At 40.4% G+C, this 21,820-nt stretch overlaps 1 long non-coding RNA gene across 3 annotated transcripts in view; it reads left to right on the top strand.

Moving 5' to 3' along the window:
- Window positions 1-19,167, top strand: part of LOC131516456 (uncharacterized) — a 91,457-nt gene extending 72,290 nt beyond the window's left edge. For 2 of the 3 annotated variants that reach the window (XR_009264088.1, XR_009264090.1), the window contains one exon: window positions 3,431-16,222. This is a non-coding gene — a long non-coding RNA (uncharacterized LOC131516456). Of the gene's footprint in view, window positions 1-3,430; window positions 16,223-18,359 lie in introns of those variants that run through there. The other variant, XR_009264086.1, reaches the window with a different exon arrangement.
- Window positions 19,168-21,820: the final 2,653 nt, after the last annotated feature.

The following is a 21,820-nucleotide window of genomic DNA, read 5'->3' as shown; positions in this document are numbered from 1 at the left end:
TACACCCGGGGTGATGAGTTGTTCATTCTGAAAGAAATGTACACATACCTTGCATAATACTCAAAAAACTCAACATTAAGGTAGTAGATGAAAGTATAGAAAAAAAATAAGTGTGGAATGAAGAAATGCTGTTTAAGCAAGATAGAAAACATGAGAGTCATAAAAAAAATAATGACATATTTAAATACATAAAAATTAAAAAGAATAACAACATAATGGACAACATACAGCCTGAGAATGTCTGCATGATATTAACAGAGGATTAATATCAATATGAATCAATAGGAAAAAAATAAACACTCCGATAGAAAAATGAACACTGGGGGTGCCTGGCTGGCTCAGTCGGTAGAGCACACAACTCTTGGTCTTGGGGTTTTGAGTTCAAGCCCCACATGGGACAAAGAGTTTACTTAAAAAAAAAAAAAAAAAAAAAAAGAACAGTGGGGTGGGAGGTGCCTGCCTGGGTGGCTCAGTTGGCTGGGCATTTCACTGTTGGTTTCGACTCAGGTCATGATCTCATGGGTTCGTGGGTTTGAGCCGCACATCAGGCTCTGTGCTGACAGTGTGGACCTGCTTGGGAGTCTCTGTTTCCCTGTCTCTGCTCCTCCCCACTTTCTTGCCCCCCCTTTCTCAAAATAAATAAATAAGCTTTAAAAAATTAAAAAAAACAATGGATATGTAAAGTAACACAGGTATTCGATATGCTCTATAAAAGTGTTCAACCTCATTGGTAGAGAAATGTAAATTAAGGTGGTACATTTTAAGGGATTTTAAGTCATCAATTTAGCAAAAATCTAACAGCTTGATAATACTCAGGGTTAGTAAGGATGTGGTAAGTGACACTTTGCTGGTAGGAGGGTAGGATGACAAAATATTCTTTGGAGGGCAACTTTTCCAGTATCTATTCACATACAAACTGTCTGTCTTTGTTGACTTTGCAATTCCATGTTGAGGAGTTTATTCTAAAGAATATTTCATGTGCACATGGACTAAAGGTCTGTGTGTGAAAATGATCCCAGCAGGATTGTATATAGTAGTAAAAAAGGGGCAAGCCAAATACTGATCATTGGAAGAGCAGTTAAATAAATTCTGGTAAACCCATAATGTTGAATACTATACAAGTAATGAAAAGGATGAAGTATGTGTATTTCCTATTTTTTAGAAGATTTTATTTTTAAGCAAGCTCTATACCTAATGTGGGGCTCGAACTTAAAACCCTGAGATCAAGAATTGCGTGCTCCAGCGCTAGAGCCAGCCAGATGTCCTTGTGTATTTCATATTTTAAATTATAGATAGGTGGTAACTCTCCAAGGAAGGTTAAAAAAAAAAAAGTAAATGTTTCAAGACATTTCCTCCCTGTATTATTTCACCCGTGCATACACATGCTGGTAAACATGGAAGGGCGTAGGAAAAATATGGAAACAATAGTACTTAACTGTGAACGCTGGCTAACTCTGGATTGTGGTGGAGGAGATACAACCTCACATGTTTAGTCTTTACCCTTAAGTACACCTTAAACTCATTATAATGAAAGCATGCTCCTATACATCCTGTATAACAAAGAACAATGAAACACAATAGACCACTAATGATTGCAGACGTTGAAGAAGCATCAAGAGGCGGACTATTTTCCTGGCAAATGGTCTTAACTTAGCAGCTAATCCACATTATTTTAAAACTGTTAGAGAGCAAACACATGAAATATTTTAATTATTTTAATATGGCTAACATCCTGAAACCAAAGCCGACAAAGATAAGCCGTAACTCCAACAAAGCTACAGTTCATACTCAGAGGCACAGATGCAGACATTTAAAATAAAATACTAGGGGGCGCCTGGGTGGCGCAGTCGGTTAAGCGTCCGACTTCAGCCAGGTCACGATCTTGCGGTCTGTGAGTTCGAGCCCCGCGTCGGGCTCTGGGCTGATGGCTCGGAGCCTGGAGCCTGTTTCCGATTCTGTGTCTCCCTCTCTCTCTGCCCCTCCCCCGCTCATGCTCTGTCTCTCTCTGTCCCAAAAATAAATAAAAAAAAAAAAAAAAAAAAAAAAAAAAAAAAAAAAACGTTAAAATAAAATACTAGGAGGGGCACCTTGGGTGGCTCAGTTGGTCCGACTTCAGCTCAGGTCATGATCTCACGGTCTGTGAGTTTGAGCCCTGCGTCAGGCTCTGTGCTGACAGCTCAGAGCCTGGAGCGTGCTGTGGATTCTATGTCCCTCTCTCTGCCCCTCCCCTCCTCACCCTCACGCTCTCTCTCTCTCTCTCTCTCTCAGAAATAAAGAACCACTTAAAAATAAAATAAGAGGAAATCCAGTTAGTACACCGCAATGAAGTAATTAATGTGTAGTCCATAAATGCAAGAGTGGTTTAACAGTATGACAAGTATTAATGCCTTTCATATGCTCAAAGAGACAAAGAAGCACCTGATTTTCTAGCACCCTGCCCATCACTGACTGAGTCATTCATTCGACAAATTTTTAGAGCCAGGCCTTATTCTCAGTTCTGGGATAAAATCAGACACTGATCCTGTACCATTAGAAACATGCGTTGTAGGGAAGAAAACAGACAACTAAAAAAATGTTAATGCTGAGGTATGAGAGAGTACTTAGATAGGGAAAATAGTAGAGAATAAACAGATGATTAGATTTCTATCTGAAATCAGTAGAAAATAATATTCATGTTGGGGGAAACCAGAAGTATTTTTATTCCAGTCGAGAGCAACATATAACTACTCATTCCATCATTAAAGCTGTATTCAACAAGTTGTAACCAATGCAATAGCATCGGGGAAACAAAAGAGTCCTATGCATGGGATGGAAAATTGTCACATAACGAGGATAATTACTGAAGACATCCAGTCACAAAAATGCTAGAAGTGTGCATGCAGTCCGGTGGCAAGTTACAAAATATAGGGAGTGCTTTTTAAAATATATTAGCAACAGTTGTTTAGTGGGAAAAAAATGTCATCATCACAGCAAAAGATAATGTAACATGCCTTGATACAAAGCACAGAAAGCACCCAAGACCCAAAACAAGAAAATGGTAAAACTCTGAGGATGAAAAAAGAAGTCCTAACCATCTTCTTAGAAAGAAATACTCAGAATTTATATAAAGATGTCATTTCTCCCCAAATCATTTATAAAGTCAATGGAATTTTAGTGGAAATAGTAATGTAATTTGAGGGGAGGGGAATTTAGAGAGGGTTCTTATTTAAAATTTGAATCTTTATTTTTGTCCAAGATACATACTGACTTTAAGTATGATGAGTTCTGCTAGCTGGTAACAGCAATCCTCAGCTTTCCTCTTTCCAGCTTTCGATTCACACTTCCAGAGTGGATAGTACCCAACATTTTGAGCAGCTTTTACTGGTGTTTACATCTTTATTTTCCAGCAAGAGGATTTTTCTGCTAATTAAGTTTTGTTTTCCCTTTGCAGTTTTGGAGATTATCACTTCACTTCTTACTGTGAAAGGGAATGCTGAATTCTCTGATCCACTTTTCAAACCTCAGCCAGACTCCCTCCACCATCCCCAACCTGCACATCTCCCAAGTGTGTATCTATTTCACTTTCTCTTCACTCTGACAATATTTTTGGTTCTATTGGTGTTCAGTGTTAAAATCAGTACGTCTATGTAGATATTATTAAACATAGCTGAGTCTCACAGTATTCTATGCTTTCCCTTCACGTATAATTAGCTTTTCTGGAAGTTAACAATTTTCTCCTTTTATTGTTGTTGTTAATGTCGTTGTTGTTGTTGTTGTTATTTTAAGAAAATTCTGTACTCAACGGTGGGGCTTGAATTCAAAACCCTGAGATCAAGAGTTGTATGCTCTACTGACTGACTGAGCCAGCCAGGCGCCCCAGTAATTGTCGACTTTTAAATTTGCTTTGTTATAAAGACAATTGACAGAGCTAAGAGAGTGAGGGAGAGAAGTGTGAGAGAGAAGGAAAAAACAAAAGGAGAAAAGAACTTCTCAACTCAGTCGAACACTTGAGAAAGCCTGAGACTTTGACTTTTGCTTCAAACTGTATGTTCTGGATGAACCTTCTCCTTCCCGGTGGACTGGTTGCTGTCTAGACTCACTGCTCAGCTTTGTCAGGATCTTCCCTTTATCGCCATCCCCAGAACATTCCTTTTCCTTTTGCTGATGTTGGAGCTCCCACTTGCTGGGGACCATGTCTTCCTCTTTCATGGTTTATACCTTTGTTTGGGGGGGTGGGGAATGCTTCCTCTAGTAGATTGCAGGGAACTGTGCTGTGAAACTCACCTAGGGAGGAGATACCACTGCCACTGTCCACGAGGCACTAGAGAAAACTGCTGTTGGCTTTGCCATTCCAGATCAGACCAACCAGGGGCACCCTCTGGGCACCCTGTGCTGCCATCCCTGTCCCGAAGTGATGCCCAGAAGCCCCTGTGGCCGTCCACTCCTGCCAGTTAGAAGCTCTGCTATTGTCTTTTGAATTCATCTCTCAGACCCTTTTCCTCAATATACCTTTCCAAGCCACATTTCTAAATGTTAAGAAACATTAATCCTAAGAAAATCTCCTCCATTCCTTCTATGCAGGTTGGAATAATTCAGGTTACATCAGGTAGTGCCCCAGAAGGTTCGTGCTCATCGGTTAGGTAGGTAAAACCAGTCTGTTTGACAAATCTGGTTTACAATTTTAAGTAAACATACATGGTTTTTTATGGCAAACATTTCAGCAAGCATAGTTACCGGTAACACATGGTCTAATTGAAAGATTGTAAGCCAACGTTCGGCGGAAATACTAAAAATAAACCTTCAAATATCACATGAAAGCTTTGTATTTAACAGACTTAGGCAGAAACTCAACTTTTTGGTGACAGAATACAGAATAACTATAGTTTTCATTTAAATTTCTTGGTAACAGGTAGGTACATAATTGCTAAATATTACTTACCAATTTTTAAAGTTCTAATAGCCAGAGCAAAAAGGAAAAAGACCTTTTAAAAATTCTTTGAAAAAATAAGATCTGTTTCTGTTATTCCCGTAACTTTTTATTTTTTAGTTTTTGAGTGGGAGAGAGAGACAGAGCATGAGCAGGGGAGGGGCAGATGGCGGGAGGCACAGAGTCCCAAGCAGGTTCCAGGCTCTGAGCTGTCAGCACAGAGCCTACCATGGGGCTCGAACCCACGAACCATGACATCGTCACCTGAGCTGAAGTCAGACATTTAACTGACTGAGCCACCCAGGTTCCCCTCCAGTAACATTTTCTCTCAAATGCTTAACTTGAGAATAGCATTAACCTGGTGAAATATGAAGATGAAATTATTTTCTGCAAGTCCATGGGTTTAAATGTGTTTTTAATAGAAGGTTAATAACAGGAACCAGAGACCATTGATCTGATATTTAACCTTATTTTCTACTTGTGTTTAGTATTCTTGCTTTGCACAGCAAATTTTCTTTTCTCTCCATTGAAAACTGGGAAAATCTTCTTAATCTCAGATAGGGACCAAAGGACATTTGTGTTAACATCAGTCATCTCTCCTTGGGGGTAATCTTTGACAATGTGAAGGAAATGACATTGGTTTTAAGGGATTGGAACACAAATGAGGGAGAAGAAAGTTAAGAAATAGGGAAAGAAATGATAACAGCTCCTTACAAGCCTTGTGCTATTTAAATTCACAAAATTAATCAGAGAAGAGTTGTAAGTACTTTCCTGTTCCAACTTAGACAAACTTCGAGTTGAATATTATCCATCAGGAGCTATTAAAAATTTATCCTTTGCTTCAGATTTGGAGCAATATGACTTTGAAAGACACGTAAGGAAAAAGGTGTAGGGTTGCAGGACAGCTTTTATGGCCATTTCTCTGAGTTTCTCTGAGCTAATTATATGTCAGTTTTTTGATTAAAAAGACGCTGGGGAGAGGGCTGCTGGAGAGTGACTGAGGGTCACAGTTCCATAATAAGCCTTCTGATTAGGATTGCATCCAAGAGCCCATTGCAAGAGAAATTCATTTGCGGGAGGATCTGAGCTTGCATTCTGAACAACTGCAGATGAGAAGAGGCAGTGGAAAGAGGACTTGGAAAGGGCTGAGTGTGACCCTCCGGGATGGTAAGGTTGGTAAATACGGGATGGGGATGGGGATCAAGATGATCATGCTTCGTCTGCCACCCACTGGCCAAAGAATGAGTTCCACATAATTGGAATGCGCACATTTAAGGTTAGGATTTTTCCCAACTCATCGCTTCTTTCACTTTTCTGTGATGCAACTGTCTCTATTTTGAGCTTCCATTCTGTTTGGTGGTGGAAACTCAACCCAGCCAATTCCTTATCCTTCTCCTGAGATTTGAGGGCATAGGGGGAGAGGCTCTACGTTGCACTGGGGTGTCAAGTGGGGAGGGTGTAACCGCAGGTTATTATCTAGCCCGTCTGGCGTTTGCCGTGATGTAGAAATCCACCTGGATCCTCACTGGCCTCACCCTGCTGCCATGACGTTCACATTCCTACAGCGTCCCTGGTTTTATACGCTTCATGCTGCTGTGTCTCCTTTCCTGGCTGCAAGCTCCAGCAGCCCCCTCTCACCTAATGTCTCAGGTTGTGGAGATGACTTTTGGATGATACCTCATGCCACTCTGAGACTGTGGGAAACTGGGGAGTTACCTCCAGCTCTGTCTGCATAGAGGCACTGCCGCTTTGAAGTGTCTCAGTGCGTAAATTTCCAGCTGTAGTAGGAAACTTACCTCAAACTGCCTCCAGGTAAGTTATTAGCTCATATAAGACAGTAAGAGGTGAAGCGAGCTTCAGGGTGTGTTGATCCAACAATTGAAAAATGCAGTCACAGAACCGGGTTCTCTCTGTCTCTCCGCCTGCCCACTGCCTGTCATCTTTACTCCAAAGTGGATACATGTCTTGGTTGTATGATAGCTGCCAGCGGACATGATGGCTTTGTCTTTTGTATCTAGTTGGCTTCTCGAGCTTCTTTTTCAAAATGAAGTAGGACCTGCCCAGAAGCCTCTGATAGAGCCCTCTTTATCTCTTGTTGGTATGGCTGGGTCACATGCTTATTTCCTTTTATTGTTTTTATTTGAAGTTTTTCATTTGAATTCCAGTTAGTTAACATCCAGTGTTAAAATCACATGCTTATTTCTGAATCAATTTATTTTATTTTATTGTTTTATTTTACTTTTAATGTTTATTTTTGAGAGAGAGAGAGCAAGGGGAGGGGCAGAGAGAGCGGGAGACACAGAATTTGAAGCAGGCTCTAGGTTCTGAGCTGTCAGCACAGAGCCTGACGTGGGGCTCGAACTCACGAACTGTAAGTCAGATGCTTAGCTGACTGAGTCACCCAGGCACCGCTGAATCAACTGGTTTCTGGTTGAACCCAGAAGCCAAGAGTGGAATCGCTGTCTCCTGAGGCATTTGTCTATGTGGAGCAGGACTGAGTACCTGAAGAAAGTTTGGAATTTTTTAGGAAGAGAATGAGGAGAATGGATACTCTCTAGGCAATAAGATCAATCAGGAGTTAGTTAGGAAAACAGACCCCTCTGGGAACTTGAAGCTGAGCAAGATTTGACATAGGGAAGGAAGCCACAAAATCACTGGAAAGGGTGGATGAGAGAAAAAGGAGGGGGTAAGGTAGTATGACTCAGTGTTCAGGAGATCCAGGAAGCTGTTCCTGGCCCTGTGGGGGACCACACCTTTCTAGCCCTGAATGCCTCTGAGCCCATGTTCTTATGCCCCTGCAGACCTAGGGCAGTCCTTACCAGGGGCACACTGCTACCACAGCCAAAGTCAAGTGTGGCTCTTTCTTCCTTCTTCCCTTCACTCTTTTCTTTTTTGAAAACAGATTTATTGAGATATAATTCACATGCCATGCACTGGAACGATTTTAAGCACGCAAAAGGTTACACAGTGAAACCTTGGTTTGTGAGCATAATTCTTTCTGGAAACATGCTTGCAATCCAAAGCACTCATACATCCAAGCGAACTTCAAGAACCGTTGGCTCAGTGGTGGTCACGTGACATTCGGCATCATGTACTACTCGTATTGCAGATTGTCCCTGGTTTATCAAGTTAAAATTTATTAGACGTTTGCTAGTCTTGGGGAACGTTTGTGGAATAATTGAAGGCTTTACTGTAATTCACTGGCTTTAGCATATTCACAGAGCTTGTATCCGTCACCACAATCCATGTCAGAACATTTTCATTACCCCTAGAGAAACCCTTTCTCCTCAGATGTGACCCCTCTTTCAATCCCCTTACTCATCCTGCCCCTCACCTCCCTACCCCCCACCCTAGACAGAAATGAATCTCCTTTTTGTGTCTATAGATTTGCCTACTTTGGACATTTCATACAAATCAATTTTCATAATATGTGGTCTTTTGTGATTGGATTCTTTCACTTAGCATAACATTTTCAAGTTCATTCATGTTGTAGCATGTGTCAGTATTCATTTGTTTTTATTGCTGAATACTCTTCCAGTGGTATGAATATACTACATCTTATTTATCCATTCGTCAGTTAATGGACCTTTGAGTTGTTTCCACTTTTTAGCTGTTAATTATGCTGCCATGAACATTCATGCACAAGTTTTTATATGGATGTATAGATGTTGGGCATAGACTTAGGAGTGAAATCACGAGGACTGCCATGAAGGACTGCTAAGCTGTTTTCCAAAGCAGATGAACCATTTCACATTCCTACCAGCAGTGTATGAGGGTTCCAAAATTCCTCCACCTCCTCAACAACACTTGTTGTTATCTGTCTTTTTATTTTTTAATTTTTAATGTTTACTTATTTTTAAGAGAGCGAGAGAGCGCGTGAGGATGAGTGGGGGAGGGGCAGCGAGAGAGGGAGACACAGAATCCGAAGCAGGCTCCAGGCTCTGAGCTGTCAGCACAGAGCCCAACACAGGGCTCGAACTCATGAACCCTGAGATCATGACTTGAGCTGAAGTCGGATGCTTAACCGACTGAGCCACCCCAGGCTCCCCATCTGTCTTTTTGATGATAGCTTTCCTACTGAATATGAAATGGTATCCTGTTATGCTTTTCACTTGCATTTCCCTGGTGGTAAATGATGAATATCTTTTCTTGTACTTGTTGGCCATTGGTGTTTCTTTTTGGAGAAATATTCCTCAGAGCCTTTGTCCATTTTTAATTAGACTGTCTTTTTATTACTGAGCTATAGCAGTTTTCAATATGTTCTAGATACAAGTCCCTCATTAGGTATATGGCTATGAATATAGCCACTTACTTATTTTATAACGGGAGGTTTGTTCCTTTTTACCCCCTGCAGCTGCCCCTTCTAATTTTTTTTAATGTTTATTTACTTTTGAGAGAGAGAAAGAGAGCGAGTGAGTGTGAGCAAGCGGGGGAGGGGCAGAGAGAGAGGAAGACACAGAATCTGTCAGCACAGAGCCTGATGTGGGGCTCGAGCTCATGAACCATGACATCATGACCTGAGCTGAAGTTGGTTGCTTAACTGACTGAGCCACCTAGGCACCTCAGTTCTAGTTCTGTTGTTAGGGAAATATTTCTATAAATTAATGATGAAGTAGAAAATTGGCCAACCAAGAGGGCCCTGAGTGAAGGCACCATCTCCCGGTTGAATAGATCATATCAGGAATACTTTCTTGGGGCGCCTGGGTGGGTCAGTCAGTTAAGCTTCTGACCTCAGCTCAGGTCATGATCTCACGGTTCGTGAGTTCGAGCCCTGCGTTGGACTCTGTGCTGACAGCTCAGAGCCTCAAGCCTGCTTTAGTTTCTGTGTCTCCGTCTCTCTCTCCCCCTCTCCCTCTCTCTCAAAAATAAATAAACATTAAAATTTTTCTTAAAGAAGTCAGGTTTTTCAAAAATGTTTTCATTTGTTAAGTTTTAAAATACATCAAAATTAGAAACAATGGTACTGATGAGCTAGATTTAACTATTCTTTACATTGTGCCATAGTCACTTCATCTCTCTGGTTTTTATTCTATCATCCCATAGTCAATGAAAAACATCAAAATTTTAGTCGTAAATGCTCCAGCACAGATCTACAAAGAGTTGGAGTATACTCTATCAAAACCACAATACTTTTATCACAGCTAACAAAATTGACAATAATTTCATATAATCACTTAATATCTGCTATCTAATATCTCTACCTGTATGTTTTTGCCTATGACACTGATTTTTCTAAGATTTCAGAGTGGTTTTCTTATAGAAAGTACACATTCTGGGCTGATTATTTCTTTGTAGTCTTGCCTAACATGACTTAAGGTTGCCAGATTCTATTCTGAAAAAAAAGGGAAAATTTGAGACACACATCCAGAGTTGTCCCATAGAACTTTCTCCAGTTATGGAAACGTTCTATAACTACGCCATTCATTGTGGAAGCCACGATTACATGGGTATTCAGCACTATAAGTACAGCTCTTACAACTGAGGAACTAAATTTTAATTTAATTACTTTAAGTCTTAAACTTAAGTAGCCATGTCTGGCTAGTGCCCACTGAATCATTGGTCTAACAAAAAAGTGGAAATAATGTACCTATGTTCTGCCTGTACATGGCAGGGGTTTGATGAATGCTGGCCTTCCTCTCTCTCAAATATATACTTTTCTTTGAGAGAGACAGAAACAAAGGAAGAAAGGGAGAGAGGGTGAGTGGGGGAAGGGCAGAGAGAGAGGGAGACACAGAATCCGAAACAGGCTCCAGGCTCTGAGCTGTCACTGGGCTTGAATTCCCATGAAATCATGACCTACCTGAGGCAAAGTCAGATGCTTAACCGACTGAGCCACCCGGGCGCCCTATATCTGCATCTTTAACATATACACATAAGGCTTAAGCGTTACAGTGCACATTTCCTGATATAGATGACCCTGCACATTCACTTTCCATTCAAATTGTTTATAGTGTGTGGTTGAAATTACTTAGACCAAGCAAGGACAGTGAGATTCAATACTGGATCTCTTATTCCAGTTCAGAAAAAGGATGTTTTTTTCCATGAGATTGACACTTGAAAGATTGAAGCTGGAGCTCCTGACAGTCTGCCTGATGGCAGTAAAAGTATTGTGGTTTTGATAAACATAACCTGGAGAAGAGTAGAAGTGAGACTTAGAGGGGAAGACTTCCTCTTGGCCCCTGGATCCAACTGTGCCTGCAGCCGACAATGTGGAATGAGGAGGATCAGGTCTATAGGTGTCAGTTTTATGAGCTGATAAAGTCCTTGTTTCTTCCTAAGCCAATTAGAAGGGTGCTTCTGTCTTTTGTACCCGAAAGAGTGCTGTCAAAATTTAACAACCAAGGGGGCACAGAATTTGGAATCAGGCAGACTGGATTCTAATGAGTCGGTGATCCAGGGTCTGTGAGCATCTGCAGATACTGAGATAATTACACCTTCCTCTTTAGGCCTGTTGTGAGGACTAGATGAGATAGGATGATGTGCATGTGAGAGATACTCTGAATATGCTAATTCCCTTTTTACACTTCCCCTGGGAGCTGAAATGACACCAGACCCTTGAGTCCTCACACAGCGTTTTCCTTTTCTATTGCTCCCTTAAAAGTTTTCCATTTATACCCAGATGTCATGTGAAGTCACCTGGACCTATGTTAAAAGTTGAGAGGGGCATTTCCTACAATGGGTGATGGAATGAATGTTCCCTCTCTGGTTTTGTAAGACAATCCGTTTAGGGAGCAGTCAGATTTGTCTTTGAAGGCAATACAGACCCAAATTGATGGCTGTGAATTTGTGTTGCCCTTCAGTCTTTTCCTTTCCGGATGCTGTCATCCATATAATGGGGATTTAATCTTGCTCTGGCTTTGCTCATACGGTGCAGTTTCTTTTGCCTTCTTAAATGTAGCCATGTGTAGAAGCGTCTCTATTGGTATTGAAGATTTACTTGCCTTTTATCATCATAGTGGATTTAAGTTAAGTAGCTTGATAATCAGACAGAATATAATTAGCTAATCATTTACAGGATTACCCAGGCTAAAAATCGACACAGTAAAATACAGTAAGCATGTTTATGCCCGTCTAAATCCTTGCATTAATAAAGGTGATCAGATTATACAATTCAAATGAATTTTCAAGAAAATATCCCTGGCATAGAGGATTAGAAATATATTTAAGCTAAATTTAGAATTCAGGAAAAGCAATCCTACAGCTTACTTTCCATTATTTTTTTTCCCTTTCAACTAAGCTCTTAAGCTGAAAAAATTAAAGTCTGCAAGATGTTTAAACAATTCCGTCTATATTAGTATGCTACGGTTTATTATAGAATACAGTTGTAAAATCATTGCCAAGTTGCCCCTAATACCTGCATAATCATAACTGGGAATCTCTAGCAAAGGCATCAATGTCCTGCTTACCTATTAATTTTAGCTCCTTATCTGTAATTACTCATCTCCTTCTTGAGAATCTGTCTCCTGTCCCCAGAGTCTCACCCCTGTCTCTGGAGCTCCGTATCACATTTGTGAAACCATATTCCCAATCTGTCAGGCAAATGCTGCTTTCTGTGGTCTAATAGCCTATCTAAAATAAGCGCTTGTACCTTTAAGATTTTGTTCATTATTTTAAAAAAACGTATCATAGTATGTTTCCAATTGTTTCAAAATTATGAAAAGTAATGCAATGTATCTTTAAAGGTAGGCAACTCCTAGGACCACATATCTTTCTTAAAGGAATTTTTGGTTGTGTTCCTTTGTCTTAGCATGGCAGCCAATTGTTATTTTCAGTCAATACTATAAGATTTCACCCCACCCCACACCCACCTCATCCCTATTTCCATCCTATCAGGAGCATGACCATATGTGGCAGGATAAAACTTCAAAGTATTAATAAATCAAAATGTTCCCTATCTCTCAAGGGCTTCCTTAAAAATTTTTCTAAATGTTTGTTTGTTTATTTACTTATTTTTTAATTTTTAAAAAATGTTTATTTTTGAGACACAGAGAGAGAGCATGAGCAGGGGAGGGGCAAAGAGAGAGGGAGACATAGAATCTGAAGCAGGCTCCAGGCTCTGAGCTATTAGCACAGAACCTGATGGGGGGCTCAAACTCACGAACCGCGAGATCATGACCTGAGCCGAAGTTGGATGCTTAACCAACTGAGCCACCCAGTCACCCCAAAAAACCTAACTTTTAGTTAATGGTTTTTGCGTTTGAAGTCACACTCAGAAAATGTTTTATTAAACAAGACTTTAAAAAATAGTCACTGAGATAATCTATTATCTTAATGGACTATTTCTCTTAACACTTAAGTCTTTTATCTGTTTGAATTTTGTTTTGTTGTAATGTACAAAATAAAGATGACTAGTATTTTTAGGTAGTGAAATGGTAGTGAATAGTTGCTATTTGCTTCTCTAAATTCATTCACAATTTTTTTTCTACAAAGAGCCCCTGATTTTCATTTATAGATCCACATCCCTTTTTATTTTTCTGTTCCTCTGTTTTGGGTAGTGCAGAAATAGGACATTAAGAGCCTGATATTCTTTAATTTACTCTTGACTAACAGCACCTGGGGCAGAAACCACGGTCCTTCTGGTAATGGCACAGGCAATGTAAAGAAGCATGTAAAGAATATTAGAGAATATTAACATATCTATTACCATAAAACGAAACTGACAGCTGTATGTTTGTCAAATGTTTTATATCAAAGAAATGGGAGTTTATACATTTGTTTCCTAATACCTGTCTTTGAGGTATTATGTATGTTTCTCTGTAAGAAGGAACCTGAAAATGTATTCAGAACTTTGCTGGTTAGGGTATCCAAGAAATCGACTTCTCAGTCTTCTATTCTGTAGTAGACTGTTAGAGTGTTTTTTGAAGGAAACAATTTGCAGTTGTAACCCATGTTTGTCATAGAGGATTGGCTTCACCCAGGGCTGGTAAGAGCTCACTTCCTATGACATCATGTAACCTAGTAGCTTCTCCACCGGTGCAAGAACCACAGCCCTTGGGGTGGCTTGCAGTGGCTGAGCAGGCTGCAAAACCAGAGAAGCCTTGCAAAGGGTTCCAATTCCCTTGTTTATCCCAATATGTTGTATAAACATAACTATCCTCTTAATGTAGTATGAAAAAGGCTGTGAGATGGTGCATTTTAATAAAACAGTCTTCTGCTGATTGAATGTGAATGATATTCCTGAATGTGAATTCACACACACGAAGTTTAAGGAAAGACTCTTTTGGGGGGCGTTTGCTCTTCTGCTGTGTGAATACATCATGGCCATGGAAAGCTGTAAATCTCAGGCTAGGATATTCATATTCTAGAGAGGAATGTTAGATAAGTAACAAAGGAGGCTGATAAAAATTCCCTGGGTTTTCAGAAAAGTTAAGACTTTGATTAATTAATTCTTTATATTCATCTCCTCCCCCTTTTATTGCAAAATGAGATAGTTATTATAATCTGAGAGATAAGACAGAATCTACCGAGAGCCATATTTGTGCATCTCTGTGGTTTGGGCAAATGTGTTAAGCGAATGAAAGAAATTCACACTCTGGGGTGTCTTGGGTGGCTCAGTCAGCTGCAAGTCTGACTCTTGATCTCAGCTCAGGTCATGTTTTCACGGTCGTGGGATCGAGTGCCCTGTGGGGCTCCACGCTGAGTGTGGAGCCTGCTTGAGATTCTCTCTATCTCTTCCTGTCCCCCATGTCTCCCGTGTCCCCCACCCATGTGCTGTCTGTCTGTCTCTCAAATAAAAATACAATAAAAATAAATGCACATTGAGAATTCACTGGCCTTAAAAAATAATTTTCCACTTAAAAAAGATAAGTTCCCAGTGGAAAATAAAAATCCCATGACTTATAAGACTTACGTTTAAACTGTATCCACTATTTTTGAGGCATTTAGTAGGGGCAAGGATGTCAATTGGTGCTTGAGATACATTAATAAAACGGATAGCCCTTTACTTGGAATGCTCATATTGTAGTGGGGAGAAGACAGATACCAAACAGTGAACATAATGAGTAAGTAAATTAGCACATTAGAAGGTGGAAAGCAATATGAAAACAAGTGGAGCTTTTTAAAGGGGATTGGCAGTGCTGGGGGAGCAGGGATGTGGTGCGATGTTTGCTAGGAAGCTACACTGCGAAGTCATACCTGGAGTTGGAAATGAAGGAAACGAAACAGCCAGCCACACATTCCAGGGAGGGACCTAAGGGGGGAATAATACCAAGAGACCAATCTGTCTGGAGTGGAGCGAACAAGAGGACAGCAGAGTATGTAAAGAACTCCTTTCTACAACTTGACAAGAATAACCCAATTTTTTAAAAAAGGGTGAAGAACCTGAGTGGACATGTCTCCAAAGAGGAAAGGAATTACCAACAGCACATGAAGAGATGTCCGACATCAAAAAATCCAAACCAATCCCACAGTGCCATACCACCTCACTCCTATAGAATAGCTACTCTCAGGAAAATAAATAGGTGGTGGTGGGGGAATAGCAAGTGTCAGCAGGATGTGGAGATGTTGGAACCCTTCTGGACTCTTGGTGGGACTGTAAAATGGCGCAGTCACATGGAAAACAGTGTGGCGATTCTTAGGAAAATTAAAGATAGAATTACCGTGTGATCCAGCAATGCCACTTTGACTGTTTATCCCGAGTAATTGAAAGCAGAGTCTCTAAAAAATATGCATAAACCTATGCTCATAGTAGCATTATTTACAAGAGCTGCAATGTGGAAGCAACCCAAGTTTCCATCCACAGATGAATGGTTAACAAAGTGTGGTATATATATTTATATACCATTCAGCCTTAAAAAGGAAGGAAATTCTGACATATATTGCAATATGGATGAACCTTGAGGACATTATGCTAAGCGAAATACATCAGTCACAAAAAGGCAAATACTGTATGATTCCACTTATGTATCTAGAGTGGTTACATTCATAGAGACAAAAAATAGAATGATGGTTGCCAGAGGCTATGGGAAAGGGAAATTGGGAGTTAATGTTTCATGGGTACAGAGTCTCACCTTTGCAAGATGAAGAGTTCTGAGGATGGATGGTGGCTAAAATAGCCAGGAACTCCCAGAGGCAGTGTTAAAGTGACAGGAAGCCACTTTCTCACCCACACTGGCTCTCCACTGGGTCATTCCCAACAAGATACAAAACCAGTAATACCGTTTGCCTTAGAAAACCCTTCTTTGATCCTACATCACTTAGTAATTACCGTCCCACAGGGGCTTGGCTGGCTGAGTTGGTGGACTATGTGACTCTTGATCTCAGGGTTGTGAGTTCAAGCCCCACACTGGGTGCAGAGATTACTTTAAAAACTGAAAAATAATTACTGTCTCATTTTTTCTGTTGCAATGTGGAACAAATTTGAAAAAGCTGTCAATACTCTGTCAAATACCTCTCTTTCTATTCTGTCTTCAAGTGTCTCCAAATAGACTTTCAATCCATGACTCCACTGTAGACATACAGTCCAGATGTAGTAGCTGTAAAATCTACGAACCCAGAAGCACTCACTGTGTAATACGTGCACATGGAATTGATCTGATGCAGGACGGTTTTATCGAATCAAATCAACTCCCCCGTTCCCTGATTAATCAATATGGAATGATCTGCTCAGTTTGCTTGCCTTTACTATTTCTACTACTTTCAGAATAAAAACAGGAAATAACTTACAAGTGTTTACTTTTAATTTCATAATGTGTATTGGGCAAAAAAGTTTTTATATAGATTATTATACAATATTGAAATAATACCTTTTCTTTCACAAATAAATTATTATAATTGTGAACAAATGATTATTTGTTTTAACATGAAAATATATCACTTTTTTTCCATACGTCTTCTCCTTGTTTGTTAAGCATGAGGTTATTTCATGAACCGGGAGGGGAGTTGATGTGAATCTAAACATGCTATACTGATTTTAATTTTAACTGGATGCAAGTAATTCTGCATGATGATTCAGATATGCCCACCCTGGGTCAGTATCACTTTGTGTTTCCAATCATTGGAAGCCAAATTCCATACATGGTGAAGAGAGACTCTCCTAGTGATGGTGATTCAGGTTCACGGTAAGTAATGACTCCGCGAAGTCCACTTGTTGCCTAGCTTTTGTTCACTTGCCTTGGATTCATGAGAGCATTTGTTCCCAACCAAGCTACATGGGTGTCATCTGTGAACATATTTCTCTCTAAGCTGGATATCTTTCTTTAGTATGTGTCTGTCATCTCTGCTGCATCCCCTTTCTGAATTTGATTAAACATTTACCTTAACAGCAGGACTACTGAATACACCTGTGCAATGCGTACTCTGCAGGAATACTCCAGCAGAGTGGTCAAATGGAGTGAAAACTCAAGCATGTTCTGCCCCCAAAGCTCGACAATGGCCACAAAGCACCATAGCCGCTAATAGTAATTCTGCTTAGGAGACTTGATTAGAGGAAGACACTCCCCTCCAGGATAGAAACACAAAGGAACACTTACTTCTTCAGACTCTTTTGCAACTGGGCCTTGGACGTGTGACTTAGGCTCAGCCAATGAGGTGCATGGGCCCTGAACTTGGATTTGGGAAGTGGGACAATGGAGAATTCTTTCTGTAGCACAGGGGAGGCAGCCACATCCCATTCTGGGGAGTGGTCGTTGCCTCAGTCAGGATCTAGGGCTGGAGGTGTTGGTGATGAGATCTCCAGCATCTGCTATCCACTCGTGGGGCAGGGCGTCCCTAGACCAGTTCCCCAGTGTGATTTTTCACTCTGTGCCTGCATCCCCTCCTGACTTTTCCCTCCAGCCTTCCTAGTGTTTCACTGAGCACCCAGTGGCTTCTCAGTGAATTTCCTTTCCACTTAAACTCTTCAACGTCCATTTCTTTTGCTGTGCAACCAGTTTATTGGAGGTTCTAGACTCAGTGGGACACTAAAAGGGAACATGAAACCCTTTTATTTTTCCAACATCGTTTGCAGGTATTTTCTATTTTTTAATGTTTGTTTTTGAGAGAGAGGGAGGGAGGGATAGTACAGCCACGGGAGGGGCAGAGAGAGAGAGAGGAAGACACAGAATGTGAAGCAGGCTCCAGTCTCTGAGATGTCAGGACAGAGCCTGATGTGGGGTTTGAACCCATGAACTGGGAGATCATGACCTGAGTCGAAGTCTGACACTTAACCGACTGAGCTACCCAGGTGCCCCCGTTTTCAGGTATGTTTTGATGAAGAAGTGTTTTCTGCCCCCACACAACATCTTGGGTAGCTCTTGTAGCATCCCAGAAAATTGTCAGGTTTTAAAATGTTGAGGCTAAAGTATTCCAGTTTAAATTTTGAATATCACATCCATTGTGATGCTCTTCCCCTCACCATGCCCAGATTTTACCAGTAGTGCACATGGCCCTGCCTTGGGGAGTTGGCTGTGCTTTGTTTTCCCTCCTCTGCTTCCCCTTCCTTCATCTTTAGGGTCCATCTTTCTATCTCTTCTAGAGTGTTGGGGTCCCAGAGGAGGAATGAGAAGGACCGACATACTCTGCTTAGCTGCTGCTGTGGTGTTCCGCATCGGGTGGCCAATCCTGGCTGAAGAGGGGATATCTGGATGCTGCTGACATGCAATGCAAGGCTGGGCTCTTCAAGAGGCCCTGCCGGGGCTTTAGTTGCACAGGCCTCTGACATTTGGTCTCACAGTTTCCCATCTGTTTTGGAGTCCCTTAATGGTCTCCCCCAGTTTTGTTTTATTAGGTTAGTCAGAGTTGACTCTTACTGCTTGAGGGCAAGAACCTTGACTGACACAGCAGGCATTCATATTGCAGACAAAAGGAGATCACACCACAGGCGATGTTGGGTTAAAGAAAAAATACTCATATCATTGCCACAGTCACTTGTGATCCTCTTCTGTAACTTTGCCTTTGTACACAGTGATGAGAGTCCTCATTATGCAGATGGCATTGATTTATTCCAACCTGGAATGGATGTGTTTATTGGGCCAAACGTGAGAATTTAAAAAGTAATGTCAGAAGGGTATCCCTGCCTTTACTTCTATCATTTTCTGATCTTGGTATATGAAGGGCGAGCTGGTTTCCTGTTGAACTGCTCCCAAGCATGATCCCATTCCACAGGAAGTCTACTTTTACAAGAATATCCCAAATATATCTGTTTTTCTTTCAGGAGCTTCTGCAAACATAGTATTACACCAGGAAGTGTGCCAGCAGTGCTTTTAAAAACAGTCCAGATACACCCAAGAGTCTTAAAAGTAATTTCACATTTAAATAAAATTAAATAGAATTTTGCTACTCAAGGTGTGTCTGAGTAGCAGAAACATCCATGTCGGAGTTAGTTACAATGTAGCCTCTCCCAAAATATTGAATCACAATCGTATGTTAACAAAATCTCTAGCTGATTAACCATATTACAATTTGAGAAGCAGTAGAATAGAAAATATCAGAGGACCTTACATACAGTAAGAGTCAGTGTTGTTTCATGAAACATGTCCAATTATATATAAAATATGAATTTGGTCCTAATGAAAAATGTATTACTGTGAGTCACAATAAAAAAAAAAAAATGGAGAGGGGGATGTCCGCAAGATGGCCAAATATGACCCTTCTCAACATGTGGCCCTCCAACAAGAAAAATTTGACCTCAATCCATGGAAAAGAGTGAATTTGTAGGAGCCGTGGGGTCCAGCACCATCTGACAAAGGACCCAGGAGGAGTCTCACCCACCTGTGCCTCAGGTAATAGGCAGACCTTGGCCCTGAACGTGGACCCTCAGATAACCCATGAACTGATAAAGCTCCACTCAGCCATGGTCCAGGATCCTCTGGAGAACACTGACCTAGGCAGTCACTGACAGAAAGTCCTTGGACAGGTCCGGGACTCCACTGGGGCAGTTGTAATGGAGACGTATTAGAGATAGAGGAAGAGTTTGACTTTATCCAGGTCACCCCTCCCTTAGGGCAGCCCAATTCAGTGCCAAGAGAGACTTTCTCAGACCATGGTTTCTCCCTCAGGGAAAATGCAAGCATATGAGTGAGTACCCAGTTTCGCCAGCTATGTGGGATACTGCCAAAAAAAAAAAAAAAAAAAAAAGCCATTTTTGAAAAGGCATAAAGTGGCTGAATGGGTTTTAAAAAAAGAAGACTCAACTATATATTGCCTACAAGAGACTCCATTTAAAAATGTTTTTAAAATGTTTATTTCATTTTTGAGAGAAAGAGCACAAATGCAGGAGGGGCAGAAAGAGACAGAGGGAGACACAGAATCCACGAAGCAGGCTCCAGGCTCTGAGCTGTCTGTCAGTGCAGAGCCTGACACGGGCTTAAACCCACGAATAGTGAGATCATGACCTGAGCTGAAGTTGGCCGCTAAAGTGACTGAGCCACCCAGGTGCCCGGAGACTCAGTTCAGTTTTGTTTTGTTTTGTTTTGTTTTTGACTCAGTTCAGTTTTAATACACACAGAGGCTGAAAGTGAGTGTATGGAGAAAGATACTCAATGCAAGTGGAAACCAAAAGAAAGCAAGTGTAGTTACACTTACAGCAGATGAAATAGACATTAAGCCAAAAACTACAAGAGACAAGGTCATTATCAATAATAAATGGGTCAATTCATCAAAAGGCTAAAATAGTTGCAAACGTATGTGTACCCAACACTAGAGCATCTACATATATTAAATACAGATCTGAAAGGAGAACTAATAACACAATAATAGTTGGGGACTTTAATAACCCACATTCAACAATAGATAGATCACCCAGACAGAAAATCATAAGGAAACATTGGACTTGAGCTATACTTTAGACCAAATAGACCGGAAAGACATAGGTATAGAACATACTACCCAATAGCAGTGAATACATATTTTTCTCAAGTGAACATGGATAGATCATATGATAGGTCACAAAGCAAGTCTTGGGAAATCTAAGAAGATTGAAATTATAGCAAATATCTTTTTCTATCACAGTGGTTCAAAACTAGAAATCAATAATAGGAGGAACATTAGAAAATTCATATACATGTGGAAATCAAACAACATACTCATGAACAAACAATGGGTCAAAGAATCAATCAAAAGGGAAATATCTTGAAACACAAAAACGGAAACACATCATACTAAACCTTATGGGATGCAGCAAAAGCAGTTCTAAGCAGGAAATGTATAGTAATAGATGCTTACATTAAGAAAAAAGAAAAATCTCAATTTAACTTTTCATTTCAAGAAACTGAAAAAAAGAACAATCTGAGTCCAAAGTTAATGGAAGAAAGGAACTGACAAATAGCAGAGCAGAAATAGAGACCAGAAAACAATAGAGAAGATCAATCAAACTAGGAGCTAGGTTTTCAAAAACATAAAATTGGCAAACTTTTAGTTAGCATACTGTGGAAAAAAGACTCAAATAAAATTAGAAATAAAAGAGTAGACATTTTAACTGAAAACCACAAAAATATAGACGATCATAAGAGGGTACTATAAACAATTATATGCCAACAATTGGATTACCTAGGAAAAAAAATGGATAAATTCCTGAAATGTGCAACCTACCTACCTAGATTGAATCATGAAGAAATAAGCCTGAACAGCCCAGTACCTTGTAAGGAGATTGATTCAGTAATCAGAACTTTGCAACAAAGAAAAGCCCAGGACTATCTGGTGAGTTCTTCTCAACATTTAAAAGAAACATTTCAAGAAGAACTAATTTTAATCCTTCTCAAACTTTTCCAAAAAATTGAAGAGGGTGAACAATCACAAAGTCATTTTACAAAGCCAGCATTACCCTGATACCAAAGCTAGATCAGGACAAGAAAACTATACAGCATTATCCCTGATGAATATAAATGCAAGCATACACAATAAAATATAATGAAACTGAATTCAGCTGTACATTAAAGGGATCATACACCGTGAGCAAGTGGGATTTATCCCTAGGATACAAGGATAGTTACAACATAT

The sequence above is a fragment of the Neofelis nebulosa genome, chromosome 1, assembly GCF_028018385.1.
Source record: "Neofelis nebulosa isolate mNeoNeb1 chromosome 1, mNeoNeb1.pri, whole genome shotgun sequence".
Taxonomy (NCBI): Eukaryota; Metazoa; Chordata; class Mammalia; order Carnivora; family Felidae; genus Neofelis; species Neofelis nebulosa.
The sequence above is the reverse complement of the archived record's forward strand: the minus strand, read 5'-3'. Positions and strand labels throughout refer to the sequence as shown.